General features: G+C 36.1%; 1 pseudogene; it reads right to left on the reverse strand.

Annotated features, from left to right (window-relative positions):
- Positions 1 to 1515: 1515 nt before the first annotated feature.
- The window catches only part of LOC117925953, a 27517-nt pseudogene continuing 5981 nt past the window's right edge, over positions 1516 to 23051 (reverse strand).

Genomic DNA, 23051 nt, shown 5'->3' on the forward strand with positions numbered 1-23051 from the left:
CTACTTCTCAACTCAAGTATGAGACAAGGAGACCACCTACTACCCTAGGGGCGACTACTTCGCTCCCCAAGAGTTTAGTACGGCGCCCTTAGGCTAAAAGGGCCAAGACTTCAGGTCTCGGGGAGTCATCTAGAGCTTTTGAGCCTCCGACAGATTTTGAGTTACCTTCTGAAATGTCACTAGAGTCGATTATCAGACGTCCGATGGTCACCGCACTGCCCATTAAGGGAAACTCAAATTATAGAGGAAGACCCTCTCACTCGAAGCTATATTTTGATCAAAAGGCCATGCGACAGAAGCCTCAGCTCTAAGATTCTTACGACCTACTCGAGAGGTACCACCTTGAGCACCTCATGACTCCTCGTGAGTTTTTTAACACCAGAGTAGCACTCGACTTTTACCAGTCTATGACTACTCGTGGCGTCCGAAGTCCTACTGCAATTCACTTCACCGTATATAGACGTCATGGTGTCCTCGAGGCCAGACAAATTGTAGAGGCTTTACATATTTAGTTCAAGCCAGATGATCCTTCTATTTTCTGACAGTGGTCCCCCGTATCTCAGAGGGACATGGTCCACATATTATCCAGGGAGAAACCCAAAGGAGTATGTGAAGTAATTTCGTACCCCCAAACCCATTTCGCATACTGTGCGAAACCCAAGAGATGCCTGCGAAATTGAAAAGCCATCCGCCTATCTTTTTTTAAACCCCCCAACCCCTAGCTTCTTCATTTCGCAAACACCAAACACCCTACGAATCCTTCATTTTCCTCTACCACCTTGCGATCTCACGTCTCTCCATTCGATTCCCAGTCCCGCGAGCATCTCATTTCAAAAATTCGATATCGCGGCCCCTTCAAACAAGGAACTGAGTCTTGCCTTCAATTTCTCACATGGCGTGGACTAGAGGAGCCCTTCCCGCCCATTCACTGAGAGGCACCATGAGGTAGAGAGCCTCCTCTGCTCAAGTACCTAGACATTCCCCATCTCAAGCCACGAAGGCCCCAAGGATTCCACCTTCCGAAGGTGGAGATGCCACTAGACCTTCCTCACTTGCTTCTCAACGAAAGTACGAGACAAGGAGACCACCTACTACCCCAAGGGCGACTACTTCAGGCCCCGAGAGTTCAGTATGGCGCCCTTAGGCCAAGAGGTCCACGACTTCAGGTCCCGAGGAGTCATCTAAAGCTTCTGAGCCTTCGAAAGATTCTGAGTTACCTTCTGACATGTCACTAGAGTCGATTATCAAACGTCCGATGGTCACTCCACTGCCCATTGAGGGCAACTCAAATTATAGAGCAAGACCCTTCCACTCGAAGTTATATTTTGATCAAAAGGCCATGCGACAGAAGCCTGAGCTCCAAGACTCTTACGGCCTACTCGAGAGGTACCACCTTGAGCACCTCATTACTCCTCGTGAGTTTTTCTATACTAAAGTAGCACTCGACTTTTACCAGTGTATGACTACTCGTGGCGTCCGAAGTCCTACTGCAATTCACTTCACCGTAGATGAACATCATGGTGTCCTCGAGGCCAGACAAATTGTAGAGGCTTTACATATTTTGTTCAAGCCAGATGATCCTTCTATTTTCCGACAGTGGTCCCCCGTATCTTAGAGGGACATGGTCCACATATTATCCAGGGAGAAACCCAAAGGGGTATGCGAAGTAATTTCGCACCCCCAAACCCATTTCGCACACTGTGTGAAACCTAAGAGACGCCTGCGAAAATGAAAAGCCACTCGCTTATCTCTTTTTAAACCCCCCAAACCCCTAACTTCTTCATTTCTTCATTTCGCAAACACCAAACACCCTGCGAATCCTTCATTTTCCTCTACCACCTTATGATCTCACACCTCTCCATTCGATTCCGAGCCCCGCGCGCATCTCATTTCAAAGATTTGATATCGCGACCCCTTCAAACACGGAACCAAGTCTTGCCTTCAACTTCTCACATGGCACGGACTAGAGGAGCCCTTCCTGCCCATTCACCGAGACGCACCATGAGGTAAAGAGCTTCCTCTGCTCAAGTACCTAGCCATTTCCCATCTTAGGTAGTGGAGGCCCCGAGGACGACTAGACCTTCCTCACCTGCTTCTTAGCGCAAGTACGAGACAAGGAGACCACCTACTACCCCAGGGGTGACTACTTCGTGCCTCGAGAGTTTAGTACGACACCCTGAGGCCAAGAAGGCCAAGACTTCAAGTCCCGGGGAGTCATCTAGAGCTTCTGAGCCTCTGACAGATTCTGAGTTACCTTCTGACATGTCACTAGAGTCGATTATTAAACGTCTGATGGTCACTGCACTGCCATTGAGGGCAACTCAAATTATAGAGTAAGACCATTCCACTCAAAGCTATATTTTGATCAGAAGGCCATGCGACAGAAGCTTGAGCTCTAATACTCTTATGGCCTACTCGAGAGGTACCACCTTGAGCACCTCATGACTCCTCGTGGGTTTTTCTATACCAGAGTAGCACTCGACTTTTACCGGTCTATGACTACTCATGGCGTCCGAAGTCCTACTGCAATTCACTTCACCGTAGATGGACGTCATGGTGTCCTTGAGGCCAGACAAATTGCAGAGGCTTTACATATTTCGTTCGAGCCAGATGATCCTTCTATTTCCGACAGTGGTCCCACGTATCTCAGAGGGACATGGTCCACATATTATCCAGGGAGAAACCCAAAGGGGTATGCGAAGTAATTTCGCACCCCAAACCCATTTCGCACACTGTGCGAAACCCAAGAGACGCCTGCAAAAATGAAAAGCCACCCACCTATCTCTTTTTAAACCCCTCTAATCCCTAGCTTCTTCATTTCTTCATTTCGCAAACACCAAACACCCTGTGAATCCTTCATTTTCCTGTACCACCTTGCGATCTCATGCCTTTCCATTCGATTCCGAGCCCTGCGCACATCTTATTTCAAAGATTCAATATCGCGACCCCTTCAAACACTTAATCGAGTCTTGCCTTCAATTTCTCACATGGCGCTGAATAGAGGAGCCCTTCTCGCCCATTCACCGAGACGCACCATGATGTAGAGAGCCTCCTCTGCTCAAGTACCTAGCCATTCCCCATCTTAGGCCACGGAGGCCCTGAGGATTCCACCTTCCGAAAGTGGAGAGGCCACTAGACCTTCCTCACCTACTTCTCAGCGCAAGTACGAGACAAGAAGACCACCTACTACCCCAGGGGCGACTACTTCGCGCCCTGAGAGTTCAGTACGCCACCGTCAAGCCAAGAGAGTCAAGACTTCAGGTCCCGGGGAGTCATCTAGAGCTTTTGAGCCTAAGACAGATTCTGAGTTACCTTTTGACATGTCACTAGAGTCGATTATCAGACGTCTGATGGTCACCGCATTGCCCATTGAGGGCAACTCAAATTATAGAGCAAGACTCTTCCACTCGAAGTTATATTTTGATTAGAAGGTCATGCGGCAGAAGCCTGAGCTTCAAGACTCTTACGGTCTATTCGAGAGGTACCACCTTGAGCACCTCATGACTCCTTGTGAGTTTTTCTATACCAGAGTAGCACTCGACTTGTACCAATCTATGACTACTCGTGACGTCCGGAGTCCTACTGTAATTCACTTCACCGTAGATGGACGTCATGGTGTCCTCGAGGCCAGACAAATTGCAGAGGCTTTACATATTTCGTTTGAGCCAGATGATCCTTTTATTTTTCGATAGTGGTCCCCCGTATCTCAAAGGGACATGGTCCACATATTATCTAGGGAGATCTCCCCAGATTCGGTCCTTCTATGGAATGAGCTTCCACCTGGGATGCTCCTCGTAGTTGTGGTGTTGCGCTCCAACATCTTTCCCTTACAAGATTCAGTACAGAGGAGAGTAGCTATTTTGGACGCGTTATTCCATATATCCAAGGGCTTCTACTTTGGCCCGCACCACTTGATCATGGCCTCCCTCATCCACTTTGAGGAGAAGGTCCATAGAAAGAAGCTCGAGAGGGTCGACACCATTCCACTACTATTTTCAAGGTTGCTGTGCCAGATCTTGGAGTATTTGGGCTTTTCTACTGATCCTCGGCTTGAGCGTCGCCGCCTTTGTCGAGAGCGATTCACTCTGTACAAATGGAATCAGTTGGCGGGCTATTCTACACCTCCAGGAGCCCCTCCCATGCTAGCACCACCAGTGCCCTCATAGTCAGAGCAGGACGAGCTCCTGGCAGAGACTGCACCACCAGTGCCCATACCTGAGGCTACTTCTGTTGCCCCACCTACGACTTCTACTATTCCACCAGTCGTGCCTACTACATCTGAGTCTTCCATCATCATATCGGCTTTGGAGTTTCGCGCCCTGGTGCATGCCTTTCAAACACTCGCCACCACCCATTCTGCTATCTTCCAGCATATGGCTGAGATGCATGCTCATCGGGACTAGCAGACTGCTATTCTCCGCCAGATTCAGCAACACCTTGGACTTCTGCCTTCGCCTCAGCCTGACCTTCCCACATCCTTAGCGCCTATAGCTCCAGTTGAGGACACTACACCAGGAGAAGTTCGAATTCCACTACCTTAGGATGAGCCTCCCACAGTCACAGCTACACCAGAGAATACATCATCTCCACCTGAGGCTCCCACCGTTTGATCATAGGACATCTCTTTATCTTATTGTATTTACATGTTATATTAGTGGAGATTTGTCCTTGTTTCGATACTTTATATTATGGGATTGGATGTATTACATGATCATATCTCATATTGTACTTTCTTAAATTAATATATAGACATCATGTTTTTAATCATACTTAGCATTTTTCTATTTCCTCTAGTCATTACCCTTTTGATTTTTTTACTCATGTGGTTTCTCCTATACGACTCAGACTCCATTTCACTCAAGAGGTACCACTTCCTCCCTTTATTTTCAATTGCTCTTGAAACATTGAGGGCAATGTTGATCTCAGTTGGGGGGAGAGTTCAGAAATGAAGTTTTGTTAAATAATGCTAGGTTAATTTGTTAATTCAATTACTTTTTGCTTAATTTTAAAAGTTCTCATTCTATTTTTCATGGTTATTAAGGAAAAATCAAAATAAAATGGGAGAAATTGAGTTTTTGTCTTTTTACTTGAATCTTAGAGTTTGTATTATGCTTAGTGAAGTTGATGATTTATTGAAACTCCTATGGAATTCAACCTTATTTCTTCCACTTTAATCTTACCACACACTGTGCACATTAGGTTCCGGTTATAAGATGAAAAACTATCTTACCCCCTGAACTTAGGAAAATTTTGACTTGGTACCTTTGACCTCGTTTTAATAATGTTGGGACACCTTATAAAAGGCCAATGAGCCTTTGAAAAAAAAAAAAAACAAAGTATTTTGTTTGCCTTGAAACCCGAGTAAGGTTTGAGGGGTATACGACGAAAGTCTTCAAAAAACCCAGTGCCTTAAGTCTTGATTGGTTAGGAGTCATAGACCTCAATGCTTGTTACAAGGGTGAATATGTGGAGTTGAACACATTGTAGGTGATTGGGTATTGAATTTAAATCTCAAAAGTCCGAGGAAAAATCTGAGGAGTTAGTGGTTGAAAGATCCTTAAAGCTTGATACCCTAAACCTTGATTGGTTGGGAGTCATCGATGGATCCCCGTTACATGGGCACTTTAGAAAACAATACCTTTAGCATTGCACTCCTATAATTAACAAAATTGTGAAATAAAAGTGGTGCGTTTTTAGCCTATTGGAGGTTGGTCAGTTTGCTAAGGTTTGAGAAAGAACTAGGTTGGGGGGAGAGAATAGTTTGACATACTATAATTGGAAGCTAATAAGCTTAACACTTAGATTTTTGTGGAAAAATATGGATTGAACCTTTGGGAGTGGAAATTATTTTGATGGTTAAATTTGCATAATGCCTACTCTTTATAAATTGTAATTAGGTAGGAGATTTGATAACTCTTGTTGAAGGTTGAGTTTTACCTCTTTGATGTTCCATGAAAGAGTATAATCAGCATCATGCCACTTGAAATTTTTTTGGAGTGATTAGCATGATTTTGTAAATTATTTTACTGTCTATTCTTCTTTATCTCTCCTTCATTGCTAAGGGACTAGCAATATGTCAGTTGGGGGGAGTGATTACTACTCAAAAAGTACTCTTCTATAGCTTGAAACTAACTATTTTAAACACTTTTGAATAGTAGTTAATACATTTTAATTCAATTGGCACATTAAGGAACCTAACAAGGGTTACTAATCAGTTTTTGGCAAGTTTTGGTGTTTTTGGAAGCTTTTTGGTCATTGAAACAAGCCGAGAATGAAGGAGAATTTGGTGAAATCCATGGCAAAGCAAGTTAAAGCTCAAATACATGAAAAATCCAAGCTTTGGAGCACTTCATAGCCCTTTGCCAAGCCAATTAGAGATGCAAGGAGGAAAACCAGAGGAAGAAATCTAGCAACCAACATTTTTGCATGGTTGTGCGAAATTTCACACACCATACGAAACCACTTGAAGCAGCCAAAGGATTTCGCATGCCATGCCAAATTTCGCATGGTATGCGAAATCTTCCTGTGCACCGACTCCATTAGATTTTTATCTTCAGATATTTTGTGTAATTTCCTAGTTTCTCCTTATAACCAACCTAGATATTTTCTTTTATATCTTTTTATATATCTTTTAGGTAGTTGTTATATAAGGAGAGAGACAGAGGGATGAGGGATTATGTATGTTTTCATAAAACACTTGTAAAATTCTTGTAGTAAGAAATATACAGCACTTTTGCTCTGCATTTCCTTCTCATTTTGTTTTCATTTTTTCTTTCTAGCCAAACAACCTCTAAGGATGATTTCTCAAGGGATGAGTGACTAGGTTTTACATTTCTTGGAGTGATGGAAGTTAGGTGAAAGACCTGAATGCAAAGATGGGAGTTGTCCTTACTTTAAATGACAGTAGTTGTTAACCATCAATGGTTTTTATTTCAAGGTTTAGCTTTAAATCCCTTAAAATCCCCTTGAATGGCCAATACTTGGTAAGTTTTTCGAATTCCGTGGATGCTTATTACTAGATCCATGGATGTCTCTTAGTTATCATTTACAAGCCATTGGAAGGTGGTTCAAGGTGAAAGTCTTTAGTGTTTGAAGCTATTAATGGGAAGCAATTACCATTTCTCATGAAACCTTTGGATCAAATCTTAATTGCTAAATATAAAACCGGTTCGAGAGATAACCATCCTTTATGTTATTATCCCCAACGCGATGAGAAGATCCGAAATCTCTTCATTTGCCTAAGGAACCCGATCCTAGTGACCTACAACTCCAAGAGACCTTTTCTTTGTAGTTAATTTCACCTATTGTTTTTGCTTAACTTAAAATCAATCTTTGCAACCACAATTCCATTTTCTTTAAAAGCTAACTTTCATAAGAAAAAACACCATTTTATTTCCTTCATTTAAGTCAACTATACGATGAAAACCCATCCCTGTGGACGATCCTAGAGCCACTATACTATGTTAGTTATGCTACCTTAGTGTAAGGTGATTTAGGTTTTATAAATTTTGTTGATAACACCCGTTTGAGCCAGAATCAAATGGTATGACTGCAATGGGGACGAATCACCAGTCTTGATGCCAATGTTACTCATCTTCACCATGAACCTCCCAAACTCCACATTGAAGTTCAATGCCTGCATGCCTCTGATGCCTAGGAAGCGCTGCACGTAGTTCCTGGTGGAGACATCTTCCCACAACTTCTGATCCAATTGTAGGATTCCTCGCTCACTCTTCAGGTTTTTAAAGAAAAAGGCGTCGAAGGTGTTGGGGCTACTAGTGTCTAGTGCAACACGCCGACTTGCATCATCGTTTTGAGGGCAAAGTGCTTGTAGCTGAGGAAGGAAAGCAAGGTCAATGGAGGGGTCAACACCATTTCCAGTTGTAGTGTTGAAGTTATAGAGTATGTCTTTGAAGAATTGGCATGCTAAAGTTCCAAAAGTATGACCGCCTGTAATGTATTCACATACGTGTATCGAGTTAATTTAGGTATATAGACTCTGGTGAAGTAGAGCTAAGAAATTAAGCTAAGTTGAATAATTATGAGTTTGATACAAAGGTTCTTACCAACAAGAGAAACAAGATCTTGATCATTGAGACCCTTGTCAACGAACCTCAGTTTTTGGAGTTCAATGGAGTCACGGGAGGCTAGCAAATTGGCAGTCTCAGATGCTAATGAAACACGACTGTCTCTCTGCCTTGTGGGCACCTTCCAGCTTGCTCCTTTGGTCTATGTAAAACATTGGAGAAGTATAAGTAATAAGAAGGCATACATAAGGCATTGAATATTGTAATATGAGGGGATCTGCCATGAATCATGTATATATGCATACTAGAAGGATAGCGTCACAGGTAGCAAGTGTCACACCCCAAAACCTACTCCAAGGGCATGATGGGCATTTCATACCTCAAGCCCAAAGGCTCAAAGTGGAAACGACACAAACATTCATATTGTAATTGGAAATTTACCAATTACCAAATTCCTGTTCAAAGTAGTAGGACAAAATTCAAAAATCTCCAAGTATCAACTTTAAAAAAAACTAACACATCAACCAAAGTGTTATTGTCCAAATAACTCTAAATTCAAATAATTTATACGGGAATTAAATTTTAACATCTAAACAATGTCCAAAATAAAGTTTAAACCAAAATCTTGACAAAGAAAAATTCCCTAGCCTAGCACTCCTTGCCTGAACTGAAAGTACTTGAAAAATTATCAACGAAGGACATGAGTTTAAAGCTCAATAAGGAACATCAATGTAGTTTCATGGATCAAACATTTTCAATCATGCTTGCAAATAGGAGATATACCATATACGTATTTTCATAAAAACTTTTGAGTTCAAAATACTAATACATTCAAACTTTTCAACAAAACTTTCTCATATCCATTTCAAAACAATTTCTCATCAAAACCAAATCAAATACATTCAAAATATCTTTACTCTGGTTATCATATGACAAATGGTGCCCAATTAAGTGGGACTTCACAATTGAGTAACTAGTTTCAAATTTGTTCCATTTAAGGTGAACAAAACCAAATGTCAACAATTATATAACCCGTTAACTAGGGTCATATAATATCAACTATTATAACCTGTTGATTAGGGTCGAATATGTCAACAATTATAACCCGTTGACTAGGACCATAGAAATGTCAACAATTATAACCCATTTACTAGGGTTATAGGAACCAGAGTCAAACACTTAATTTCACTAATTCAAACTTGCAAAACAAAATATCATATCTCCAAAAATTTTCATTTTTCATAAACAAATAAAATTCTAAAATATGTTTTCCACACAAAACACACATTTGATCCATGCGAAAAGATAAAAATAATATTTTTACACATTTCAAAAGACAATATAAAAAGTAAATTATTTTATTTTATAAAAAATCGCAGTTATTTCCCTTGCCTTGAAGAAGCACTCAAAATTTTGAAGTATTTAATTTTGAAAAATTTCCTTCTCACCTAACATAATAGCATACACAATATTGATTATTGATTATTGATTATTTATTTAAATACATAAATTTGAAAGACCTAAAAATATTTTATTTAGTATTAGGGATCCTAATTAATTTCTCATGCTAATATTATTACTACCCAATATTATTTTTTAACTACTAAACAATAATAAATTAATTTAGTAAATTTCCAAATTATTGTAAAATTCATTTTCTTTCCTAATCTTACCCTCGCTATTTTTTCTTTATATACTTAAATTAAATTAAAACCTATAAAGGAAACTATTATTATTATTATTATTATTATTATTTCATTTGTTAGCTTAAAACTAAACATTATAATTTTTATTAATTTTCAAATTCAATACATAACCAACCCATTACCCTCCTATCTTCATTACAAGCACAAAGCCCTAAGAATAAAACAGTAAGCCTTATGTTTATTCTCATTATTTATTATTATAATAATATATTTACATATACAATCATTTCCCATACCTAAGTCAACACCTTGGCAACACACGCATACTCCATTTTTTGTCTTTTTTTTAATGCTATGACATTGTAAAGAGCCACCTACACGCCTCTCATTATATTTATTTATTTTTATTTTTTATTTTTCACACAGTATATAAATCTACACGTGTTTTTTTTAAATCTAAAACCTACACAAACGATTGATTTATTTATTTTCTAAATCTAAAATTTCTTTTCTTCCATTGATTTTGTTTTCTATTTAATTGAAATTTTCCAATTTTTATCACAACTTAATCCACATTCTAAATTTACAGTCTTTTGATTTAAAAATTAATTTAACAAACCTAATCTAGATTGAGATCTTCCAAAGAATATCTAAATTTTTTAAAACTAATTAACGAACATAAAATATTAATTTAAATATTAAAATCTTACCTGAAAAATTGAACTTCAACCCTAAACCTCCAAATCTTCAGTCCTGTGCTCCCGATCTTTCTGATTTCTATGTAAAAGGGTTTTCTGAATAGAGAATATAGGAAAAAGCTAATTTATATCTAGGAATTTTAAATACAAAAGACCTTTTTACCCTTATTAAATTACTTTAATTAATTAATAATTTTTAAATTATGATTTTACCCCTAAATTTGGTCTAGGGCATTACAGCAAGAGCAAGAATATCAGCGCATGAGACCATTCCAGGGCAGGCGGCTTCCAGCCGGGTCTTGGCATCATCAATTATTTCATATCCTCTCAACAGGCTGTTGGGTCCGGCAGTTCTTTCAAAGGAAAAGTATGCAGTTAGATGAATAAAAAAATATATATTCATCTCGCAATTACTTGTATGCAGTTTGAGGGGGCGTCTGATGTGTGGAACTGGGTTCTGTTTGAAGTTACTTGTATACTCTCATGGTTATTAATTATTTATGGTTCCGGTTTATCTCGCAATTGCCTTTTGAAGTGGAACTGAAAGTGAAAACAATAATCTAGTTTTTTATTAGATGCTCATAATATCCAGAACAAAATTGAGTTAATGGAGCGCTTTGCAACAGCCCACGGTGTGTTTGGGCATCCCCATCACCCTATTGTTGCCATGAAAGGGAGGCATAAACCATTAAATGATAATGAAGCCCTGATGACTGACTTGTGAGAATAATAGTTCAATAATAATAAGAATTATCACAATTATTTCATTTAAAAACCAACAATTTATTTATAGGGTGCAACCACTGCTTTATTTTTTGTGTTCTTGACATCAAGTTGTTTGAGAGGCCACTTAAAATGTACAACAATGTTGATGCTAAATCAACTGGTGGTGATGCTTCTCCTCGTCGCAACAGAGAAGAATTGGATGCATTGGTGCAGGATCGACTTCTCCTTTCTTCCTTGCAAAATGTGTTCGGACACACCCTCTGAAGCCCAAGTCAGATAAATAACATGAACTTGAGAGATTGCCCTTTTTCTGGAGCTAGAAGAGGAGAGTTGTATCATGCGTACCTCGATTTTGGGCTGTAGAAGGGTTTTTATAGTGTCTGGAATGGCGTCACATTTGTGATGAGGTGCCCTCTTGACTTTCACAGTCATGATGGCGACACAATTTGTGACAGAGCAATCATCACTAGTTAAGCGGCTGATAGGGACTACCAGTAGGGATGACATGATGGTTCACTCGTCACCTTAGTTTGCAGAAAGTATGGCGCAACTTGTAGTAGTTCACATGAGAAGATAGGGTGACGTCCCGTCAAGCATACTCTTGGCATGGTGGAAATGATTGCTCGTGGGAGTGGGTGAGGAAATCTACTTGGAATGCATCGTGTAGTGATTCGTCCCCAATTGGTGTACTCTTTATTCAATCCTCAGACGAGAGTTATCAACAAAATTTATAAACCTAGTTCACCATATACTAGGGTAGCATAGCTAGCATAGTATAGTGGTTTTAGGATCATCCATAGGGATGGGTTTTCATTTCACACATGATATTAGTTAAAGAACTGAAATGGTGATTTTTCTTTTATGAGTTAGCTTTAAAAAAAAAACATAATTTTGGTTGAAAAGGGGTTTGGTTTTAAGCTAACCAAAGAATAGTAACTGAGATTAATTACAAAGAAAAGGTTTCTTGGAGTTTCAGGTCACTAGGTTTAGGTTCCTTATACAAAAAGGGAGATTCCGAATCTTTTCCTCGCATTGGGGATTTGACCTATAGTTATCTCCCGAACTGGTGTGTTACAGTTGCTTCCCATTAATGGTTTCAAACACCAAAGTCCTCTCACTGATTCGTCTTGTAATGGTTCATACCTCTCACCTAGTATTGGCCATTCAACGTGATCCTTAACCTTGGATTACCCTTCAAAAGCTCACAAGAGATAACTAATGGATGTCTCCATGGAGTCCAAAAAGCTTACCAAGTGTTGGCTATTCTAGGTAATCCTACCTTTAAACCACCTCTCAAAGGCTCGCAAGAGATAACTAATGGATCTTATGGATGGAGTCCGAAATTCTTACCAAGTGTTGGCCCAGGTGATTTTAAGGGATTTTAAGTTACTAAAAAAATAAAAACCATTAACGGGTCACAACTTCTCTTCATTTAAAACCAAAACAAGGAAAATTCCCACTTTTGTATCTAGATCCCTTACCTAGCTTCAATCTAAGAAACGAAAAACCTAGCCACTCATCCTTTGAGGGCTCAAAGGATGTTTGGTTAGAAAGAAAATAAATACAAAATGAGTAGGTAAGGCAGAGCAAAGCTCTGTGTACTTCTTACTAAGAGAATTTACCCACTCCATCTCTGGAATTTCTTCTGAGATATATACAAAAGATATTTTCTAAGAAATATCTAGAGATATATTTTTAACCTCCCTTTAGATATCCTAAATATCCTAAAAATATCTTTAGTTGATTACAAGGAGAAAATAGGAAATTACACAAAATATCTCGAGATAAAAATCTAACTAAGTCGGTGCAAAAATATCTGAAGATTACACAGGAAGATTTTGCAATGCTTGCGAAAATTTTGCACAGGGTGCAAAATTGATTTTCCTCAGCTTTGGTTTCACAAGGCTTGCGAAATTCATTTTCCTCAGTTTCGCAAGCTTGTTAAATGACCCTCCAGATTGGTGCAGTTGTCTTCAAATGACCATAACTTCTTCATTTTAGCTCTGATTTGCACACCGTTTAAAGCGTTGGACTTCTGGCTTCCTGAGCTTCAAAACGATATATATTATGTATATAATGGACTCCAAGAAGTGCTCTAAATTTGTCCTGCAGCTGCTCTCCTTTTGAATTTCGCATAGCCACGTGAAATTGCTTCATGTTAGATTTCTCTCTCTGTTTTTCTTCCTTACATCTCTTGATTGGCTTGGAAACCTATTACCAAGGGTTGCACAAAATTCTCCCTCATTCTTGGCTTGCTTCAATGATAAAAAAGCTACCAAAAACACCAAAACTAGCCAAAAACTTATTAGTAACACTTGCAAGGGTCCTTAATGTGCCAATTGAGTTAAAAGGTATTAACTACTACTAAAAAATGTTTAAAACAGTTAATTTCAAGCAAAAAAAATTGCACTTTTTGAGTAGCAATCATGCAATCTTAGAAGAATACATTGTGACCAACTACTGTTATCCATAGGTCGGATAGAACATTTCGATCTGATTATGCTTGTCCGGAAAGAGATAGGAGGATGCCACGTGGACCAAGGGTGGCCTACCATGTGGCCACACAGGGGAGGGGGGGGGGGGGGGGGGGGGGGGGGGGGGGGGGGGGGTCCCCACAGACAAGACGAATGGTGGTGGTCTTGACAATGGGGCTAAAGTTTTGCCAAAGTCAAGTCTAGGAATTCGGATAAATCCCTTAGCAACCATGGTTCAAAGTCGCGGTATTGGTCACTGACTCGAAGGGTCCCGAGGAGTATCGGTTTGGTATCGGGCGATACGTAAAATAAACTAATTAGAAAATTCAAAAAATTATAAAAATATTATGTAAATCATAAGAAAATATATACAATTAAATAAGCTAAAAAATTAATAAAATAAATTGTCTCACATTTAACATTATTTAAATAGTCATAAAAGTACCTGCTCAAAGTTATTTATGATAATGCTAATAAAAGAAAATTATTTTATTTCAAATATAATAACATTTTTACTAACAAACATACAATACAATAATTAATTCCATGTTGAATGACGAGGGGGTTCAAAATCATCATCATCAGTCCTACGACGAGTATACAAATTGGGATGGCAATTCCCGTAGTGAGGATATGGTTGAAAGAGTTGTTCATAACTCGAATATGTTGGTTGAGATGATTGGTTTGATGATCCATAATCAGGAAAATATGGTTTCAAAGGCTGTTTGGGATCAACACCATATTGATAGTATCCAAAACCTCAATAAGCAATGCTACTGCTACTAGAAGATTGATCATATCCATATGAATCACTAGCTCGTGTTCTAGTATTTGAATATCCCTCTAGATACATCATTGAAAATCGATCAAAATAATTTCTACTAAAAGTACTAGAAGAGCTATCACGGTCTCTAAAGTTGTGATATGATCTATCATCTACCCCTCTGAAATAGGCCTTGATCCTATACCCAAATTCTGTAAGTGCTCATCGATACAGTGATAATTGGATCTATGATAATCATGCCCACTAGAATAATCATCATCACTGGGAAATGTAGCTAGTCTTTCCAAATGCTTTCGTTGTTCCCATATTCCTAGTCGATATCCATGATTTGTATCTTGTGTGGCGTAGTAATTTTCACCTCCTTGTGCCCATGACATGCCAGGATCTACTTGACTAACATAACCACCCCCAGTGCTACCATCTCCTCCAGTACCCTCACCAGTGCCACCAACTCTTCTACTGCCCCCACTAGTGCCACCCCTATTGCCCCCATTGTCACCATCATCACTACTAGAACTTGAAGAAAATTTTCTAGGAGTCTTACCTTTACAATGGGAACCAACATCTCTTTCTTATGTAGCATTACTTGTACGCCTACTAACTCTATGATTTATGGCACCATCATCTTCATGAACTGTTTCTCTACCTTCTTCATTAGTGGAAAGACCTTTATCCAACCAATCCAAATTATCGGATAATAAAATAGGCTCATTTCCTTCTCGTATCCACTCATCTAATATATCATAATCATTAAAGATATGATTTAGATCAATTGGATTGTATAAATCTTCACTGCTTCGCTCTTGCATCAAATTCTTAACTCAAAGTCATATTGTAGTGCACATAAACTAACATATGCAACTTTTTCATTGCCAAACGGTTGCGCAACTTTGTGTGAATCAATGACCATGTGCTCCAATTTCTTTCACAACCTGATGAAGAACAAGTTTCGCTTAAAATTTTAACAACTATCTTTTGTAGATGTGGACCTTCATTGCCATAGTTGTTCCACCTATCAACTATAATAAAGAAAATGCATACTTATTAATCACTATGATATATTTAACAAAAAATGATGAAAATTTCTTATTTGTAATATATGTAAATGTATTAAGTACTTGGAAAAGATTGATTTATTGATTTCTTTGTAAGTGCACTTCTAAATTCTCCTCTATCGTCAGCAAATAATTTCACCTACATCATTAATCTTTTTTTTTTGTTAATGCACATTACATATACAAAATGTATTATATAAAGGTCACAAACTATTATTATACCTCGTTAATAGCTTTTTCTTGTCTATCCAAATCTGACTCTGATCTCTTGATAACCTCCTTTAATCCAACTTTAATTTTCGGATGGTTGGAGAAATGCTTTGAATATTGGAACATTGGATTTAAAAAATATGATGGCATAAGTTAAAAAAAATTAGTTTATAATAATTTGTACTTGAAAAAAATAATAAAAAATATATAAAGAATTTTTTTATTACCTGCAGCATGCAAATGCCTGTGCAAATGACCTTCTTACCTTCTATCAATGACTTCCCAATACTTTTCCCATTGCTTGACTGATGCCTTGATAGCCAATTTAGCTCTATCCATTACTTCCTAAATGATTGATAGTGTGGGCTTTTTATCTTGATCAACCAATTTCAATACTTTGACGAGAGGTTCCATGATGGTTTGACCTTCCCCAACCTTCTTCCAAAATTGATCAGATAAGGTTGGATACCTTATCTCTTAGACTTTTTTTTGCTCCTATCTTTATTGAATTCACTCCACTCATTTTTTGTGCACATTCTCTTCTAATCAGCCTCATAACCTATAAGACTCTCAAGTGAAATGAATTCAGTGGCAAAACGGGTTATTCCTAGCCTTAATAGATCTATATCCTTGGTGAACACTTTCATCAAATTCACTACTTTCAAGCTATTATAAATAAATCTTGTGATCATCTTAGCTTGATCTAATGTTTCATTAATCTGCTTCATGCTCGCAATATCTTCAAGTATTAAATCAATATAATGGGCTGCACAAGGAGACCAAAACAAATGTTTCTGCTTCTCCATCAACAACATATCGGCTGCTTTAAAACTTGTCTCATTATCGGTGACTACTTGAACAACATTTTCCTCCCCAACCTCCTCTACAACTTTATCCATAAGGAAAAAGATGTAGTCTGTTGTCATAGGCATGTTGGTAGTGTCAACTAAAGAATGGTATATCATACTTCTATCACAATAAATCATGAAATTAATCATAGGCTTTCTAGTCCTAGAACTCCAACCATCACACATGATTGTGCACCCATATATAGGCCATTTAGCCTTCAAAAGCTCTTGCACCTCCTCTTCCAAATATGTATTTCCAATTTGGTATCCCGTGGGACCCTTGATGCCTGGACTTACTTCTGCTATGGTATCAATCATTGATTTTTGCTTTAAAGGGTATTGCATTAAAGAGAAAGAATTTAGAAATAGTTTTACCCACTTTCTTCACGTTTTCAGTAGAAAACAAGCTTTTTTTATTGATTTATGCTTTGATGGGAACATGTAGGGATCAATTCCTTTTGGAGGTATGCTAGCTCCTTCTCTTACATTGAACCAGTCCACGTTTAATCCTAGCATTAGAAGGTTGTGAGGAACTACCACCCCTATGATACTCTTGTCTACCTTCTTCAAAAATTTGATGACTTTCTTTCATTGCTTGTTTCATTCATCTTCTTTCAAAATCAACCATAGCAACTTCCTCAATTTCATCATCAAAATCACTCTCATCAATTTCATAGAAATTTTCTTTATTTAAGGAACTCAAAAGTCGTTCTTTTTTTTTCTTTAATTGTGCTTTTTCTTTTGAAGTATCCAACATATGTTGTCTAACACTACGTGACACTTCTACCGGTACAGGTGGACATCCTTCCACTTGTCCAGATATATGTGTGATGTGTTGCTTTAATCTTGTTATACTGCCATGTATGACTTTTCAACAATATTTACACTTCGTGGTTCTTCTACTACCACCAACAGGTTCTGCATGCTCCCAACCAATATCATGTTTTGAAGCCATTTTGAAAATTTAACCTAACTATGTATAAAAGGAAAACAACTTACTTTTCAAATTAAATATATGTAAACACATTTATATAAGAATTATAATATTCAATTTTCCACTCACTTATATGTTTCATATTGTTACCATATAAAAATAAATTCTACTAAAAAAGCAATAAACACGATCTCACCTAAGTTCATCATCTTTTGTTTTCCACTTATTTATATGTTTTTTAATTAAAATAAATAATAGTTAAATAAATTAATATTTTTATAAAAAAAATATTTTAAAAAAGTTTGTTTTGATCATTATTGATTTCTTATTGTAATTTAATTGTAGAATATTATAAAATAAAAAATCTACATGATATAATGAAGTAAAATTGATTCAAATATAAATGTAATTTTTCTATACCATGTAAATACATACCCTTCATTCCGTATTATTAAATCATTTATGATTGTTTGAAAAAACAAATTTGTTTTAAATCATTATTAATTTTCTAATGTAATTTAATTTTTCAATATTATAAGATAAAAACATAAATTAAAAATACAATATCTATACTATATAAAGTTTACCATATAAATGCACTTTATATTTCTATACCATACAAAAATAATTTAGTGAACCAATTTATTGTTTTGATAATTATTGATTTCCTATTGTAATTTAATTGTAGAATATTATAAAATAAAAAATCTACATGATATAATGAAGTGAAATTGATTTAAATATAAATGTAATTTTTCTATACCATGTAAATACATACCCTTCATTCCGTATTATTAAATCATTTATGATTATTTGAAAAAATAATGTTTTAAATAATTATTAATTTTCTAATGTAATTTAATTTTGTAGTATTATAAGATAAAAACATAAATTAAAAATACAATATTTGTACCATATAAATGTATTTTATATTTCTACACCATACAAAAAGAATTTAGTGAACCAATTTAATTATAAGATAAAAAATCATATAATTTAATAAATTAAAAATATAATCTCTATATAAAATAAAAACATTACACATAAATATATTTAATATTATCATTATGAATTCTCCAATTTCATATAAACATTTTTTCCAATTCTTCAATTTCGTAAATGGTTTTTAAAAATCATTATTGCAAGTCTCAAACAATTATTACATTTTGTATAGGATTTATCATTTTCTGCTTTTAAAAACAAAAAATAACAAGTATATCCAAACCATACCTTACTTCATTTGGATACATTTTCTATTTTTTTTTTTTTTTAATACAAACTTATATGTAAAAAGTAAGAACTCTCTTACACAATATGTATATACTAATCTTATGCTGTTAAAATTTATTTTCAAAAATTTTAAAGTGAGGTATTAAAAACTATTGCATTGTCAATAAAAGTTACCATAATTTTCTATTTTACAAAAGAAAAAAAAACGAAAAGGAATGATAGATTATAACAACAATAAAGTGTGCTAAACCATATACACAGGGGTATATATATAGTATATATTATATACTCACATGGTTGATTAAGCACAACACGATAGCAAAAAAAAAATATATGAAAAGGAAGAGAAATGTGCATTTTGTAGTAAAACAATGATTTCACAGCAACCAAACTGAGGTAAAAGAAAGGAAACAAAAGAAAGACCGATCTTCTTACTTTTATTACCTTTATTAGTTATTACCTGCTAGCTTCTTCCCAAACCCTTGCCCTCTATCTTCTTCCCTAACACTACGAAGACCAATCTGTAGTCTTGCTATCTTCTTCCCCAACACACCACGAAGACCGATCCGCAGCCTCTCAGACTATCAGACCTTCCCACTGCTACCATACAACCACAATCTGCTACCTTCCCATCGGCAGTGCACCAAAGACGAAAAATCTACACTACGGCAATGGTGGATTTAGGGTTAAGTAAGTTATTTTTCAACTGAGGCTCTTTTTAAAGGCTTTTGAAAAGGTCATGGGTTTGTTTCAAATTTTCACGGGTTTTCTTTTGCAGAGGAATCTTTGATTTCTCTTAAAATTTTATTCTTGTTGTGATGGGTTTCTTTTGTAGGGAATCTATTGATTGGTTTTTTTTTTTTTTTTTCGAGTTGACCGAGTTAACTCGGAATATCGATCGAGTCATCCTAGTCCAACCGATTTAAGGTCGAGTCTAGGTATAAATTGTATCTAGTATTGGACTCTTTGCGGCTGGGGTCGAGGCGAATACGACTCAACCGAGTCGTACTGGACTCGACCAATTTTTTTAACCCTGTTAGTAACTAAATGGGCTTTGAAGCAATCAATGCTACCCTCTTCTTTGAATTTGGTGCAATAAACCCTTTTGTTACTAATAACATTAACATTGGAGGGTTGGGGCACTAAACTCCATGTGAGTAGTGTGAAGAGCACTAAGTTCTTCTTGCATGACAGCATGCTAATGGGGAAGCTTAAGGGCAGTTTTGATAGTTTTAGGCTCATTAGTGGTGACAAGGGCAACATGAGGAGAGATGATGGAAAGACAACATAATCTTTGAGATCAGAAGGGAACCATTTGTCACGTTGGGGTTGAAAAGGAAGGGAGACAAGCAAATCAATGACTATAACATTAGGGTTCGAATTGTGAGGGTGGGAGAATGAGCCGAAGGAGGCTCCTGTAAAAGATGAGGAGATCACGGGGAGGTAGATGTTTGAGATGAAAGAGGAATAGGATCTTGAGGAGTATCCTCAAGGTTAATTTGATGAGCTTTTATGAAAGAGTTAGTTGGTGCTGATGTGGTGAAGGATCTTCAAGCTGAAAGGACTTTAGTTGTTCGCTTGATGTTCCTAAAAACCATTCATCATTGTTATGAAAAGTTGTAATTGAAAGATTATGAAAGAAAGGAATATTCATTTTTTTTTTTTATAAAAGGAAAGCATGCCTAATTAAAAACTACATCTCAATAAATGTAAATCCGATTTGATATGGGATCAAGACACCTATAACCTTTATGTAAAGGATTATATCCTATGAAAGCAGAATGTATAGTTTTTTTATAAAAAAAAATTGTGCATGCAAGGAGTTTTTAAATAAGAAAAGCAAAGAGAACCAAAAATGCGTAAACTAGAATAATTGGGATGTTAACAAAATAATTTAAAGTATGAAGAATTCTTACTTTAAGAATGCATCTACCTAAAATTTTAAAGGAACATTAGCATGAAAAAGAAGAGTCAAGCCTATTTCAACAATATGTCGATGTTTCCTTTAAGCTAATCCATTATGTTCAAGAGTACGAGAACAAGATACTTGATGTTTTATCCCACATTTAAGCAAATTTACAAAATTGTTTGAGGTAAACTCACCACCTTCATCACATTGGAAAGTTTTGATTTTTCTATCAAAACGTTTTTTCAATAAATACTTGAAATTTTAGAAAAACAAGTGTAAAAATAAAATTTATGCCTTAAAGGATACAACCATGTGTATTGAGTGAAATCATCAACAAAAATTACATAGTATTGAAACTTTTGTGTAGAAGTAAAAGGTGTCAAACCCCACAAATCGCTATGATTTTTTTCAAGAGGAAAACTTTTAGTTGTTTTTAATTTATTGAAGGAAAGTTTATAATGTTTTCCAAGTTGACAGCTAGTGCAAGGAGTGTCCTTAGTTAGCCAATTGGAAACATTTATAATTTTCTTATTTTCTAAGCTTTTTAAAAAGGCATAATTAGGATGCCCTAAACGAGCATGTCAAATTTCTGAAGGTGCTCCTTGTGCTTTGATAGCAGCAAAAGCTTCAATTTGCCCATCTTCAAAGGTGAAAAGCTCCCTTTGCTTATGACCTTTTGCTATTATTTGTTGTTTGGAGTCCTTAATGACAAAACAAAAAGAGTTAAATTCAAATGAACAAGCATTATGATCCATAAGTTGGATAACATATAGTAAATTCCTTTTTATCTTAGGAAAAACTAGAATATTTTTTTAAGGCTAGTTTACCATGTAGAGTATTAAGAAAGGATTGAATAGAGAGTTTGAGTTCTTCAATAGACAAGGTCTTTGAAGGGGCAAGCTCTGATACCATAATGAATTTGGAGATTTGAAAAATGAATGAGAGAAATATTGATGCTTGCTATATTATTCAAAGTTTCTACCATATTTTTTTTATACACCAAAGATGCAATGAATAGAAAGAGAAAACAAGGAAAGAAAGGATGTGATTCTTGAGTTGAAAATCATATCCGTGATTTTCGGAAACTAAAATTGCAAGGAGATAATTAAGGATAGTCAAAAGGCTAGCTGGTTGCAACGGTCTTATGCTTGATTTTCTCCTTGATATATATATATATATATATATATGGTAGAAATATTTTCAAATTTTAAATATCAGTTTTTACAAATATATTGGAATATATCAATGGATATTCTAACACAAAATATTGGTGAAATGAAATTTGATCAACTCATAAAAATGTTGAGAAAATTTCTAAATAAATGATATACAAAGTAATAATGAAAATTTTGATGTTGTTTTATTAAAAAAATTGATATATGTATGATATAATTTATGATATCCAATAATAATATTTAGAATTTAAAAGTATATTTTATAAAAATTTATCGAATGTATTCAATAACATAAAAGAAATGATGGTACATGTATAAGTAATTTTTTTTTAAATGTTGATAATTTTATTTATATTTAATTATTATACAAAATATACAAGAATTAAAATTAATTAATTTATAAAAAATTTCTTTTAATTAATTTATAATATATATTAATTTATGCATGTAAATTTCTCATTGATAGACTTTTGTTAACATACCTTTACCTGACTACCATGCATCGGATTATCTGTCAATAAATATTTATTCTGATGGTATATATTAGTTAGGGAAAGTAAAATTTCTTGTAGTGGTTGTTGGTCATTTGATGTCACGTGATGCTTATTTTAAGTAAAATTTTTGTGATATGCAAACGTAGATGCCTTGGGTGTGTATATGCATGCATCACTGCCAATACGGGCAATAATATTTGATGTATACGTATCCTGCGAGTTCATCCTCATTAATAAAATGTAGGGTTGGTATGTATTAATTTTTATACCAATCAAACCAGTACAATTTCCACTTCTTTGACTTGGACATCATCAACTTCAGCAGGACCAAGAGTGGGTAAGCTTTACTATCAACTAGTCAATGTGGCCCCTTTTTCATCAAATATGAATATATGAAAGTGTGATAGCTAGGTTTCGAAAACTTAAATTTATTGGCTTATGCAAATATGCAAGTAAATGATGGGTACAAGTCTCATGAAATAAAAAAAGATTTAAACCACCTTGTGTCTGATTGGTGGAAATTATTATGTGATGGGATGGAGTTAATTAATTGCGGAGCACACCCTGCGAATCTCACCCTCAGTGCAAGTCATGACACCAATGTTACTCATCTTCACCATGGACCTCCCAAACTCCACGTTGAAGTTCAATCCCTGCAAGCCTCTGATGCCTAGGAACCGCTGCACGTAGCTCCTGGTGGAGGCATCTTCCCACAACTTCTGATCCGACTGCAGTATTCCTCGCCCATTCTTCAGGTTTTTAAAGAAAGAGGCGTCGAATGTGTTGGGGCTACCAGTGTCCAGTGCAACGCGCCTGTTTGCATCACCGTTTTGAGGGCAAA

The sequence above is a fragment of the Vitis riparia genome, chromosome 12, assembly GCF_004353265.1.
Source record: "Vitis riparia cultivar Riparia Gloire de Montpellier isolate 1030 chromosome 12, EGFV_Vit.rip_1.0, whole genome shotgun sequence".
NCBI lineage: Eukaryota > Viridiplantae > Streptophyta > Magnoliopsida > Vitales > Vitaceae > Vitis > Vitis riparia.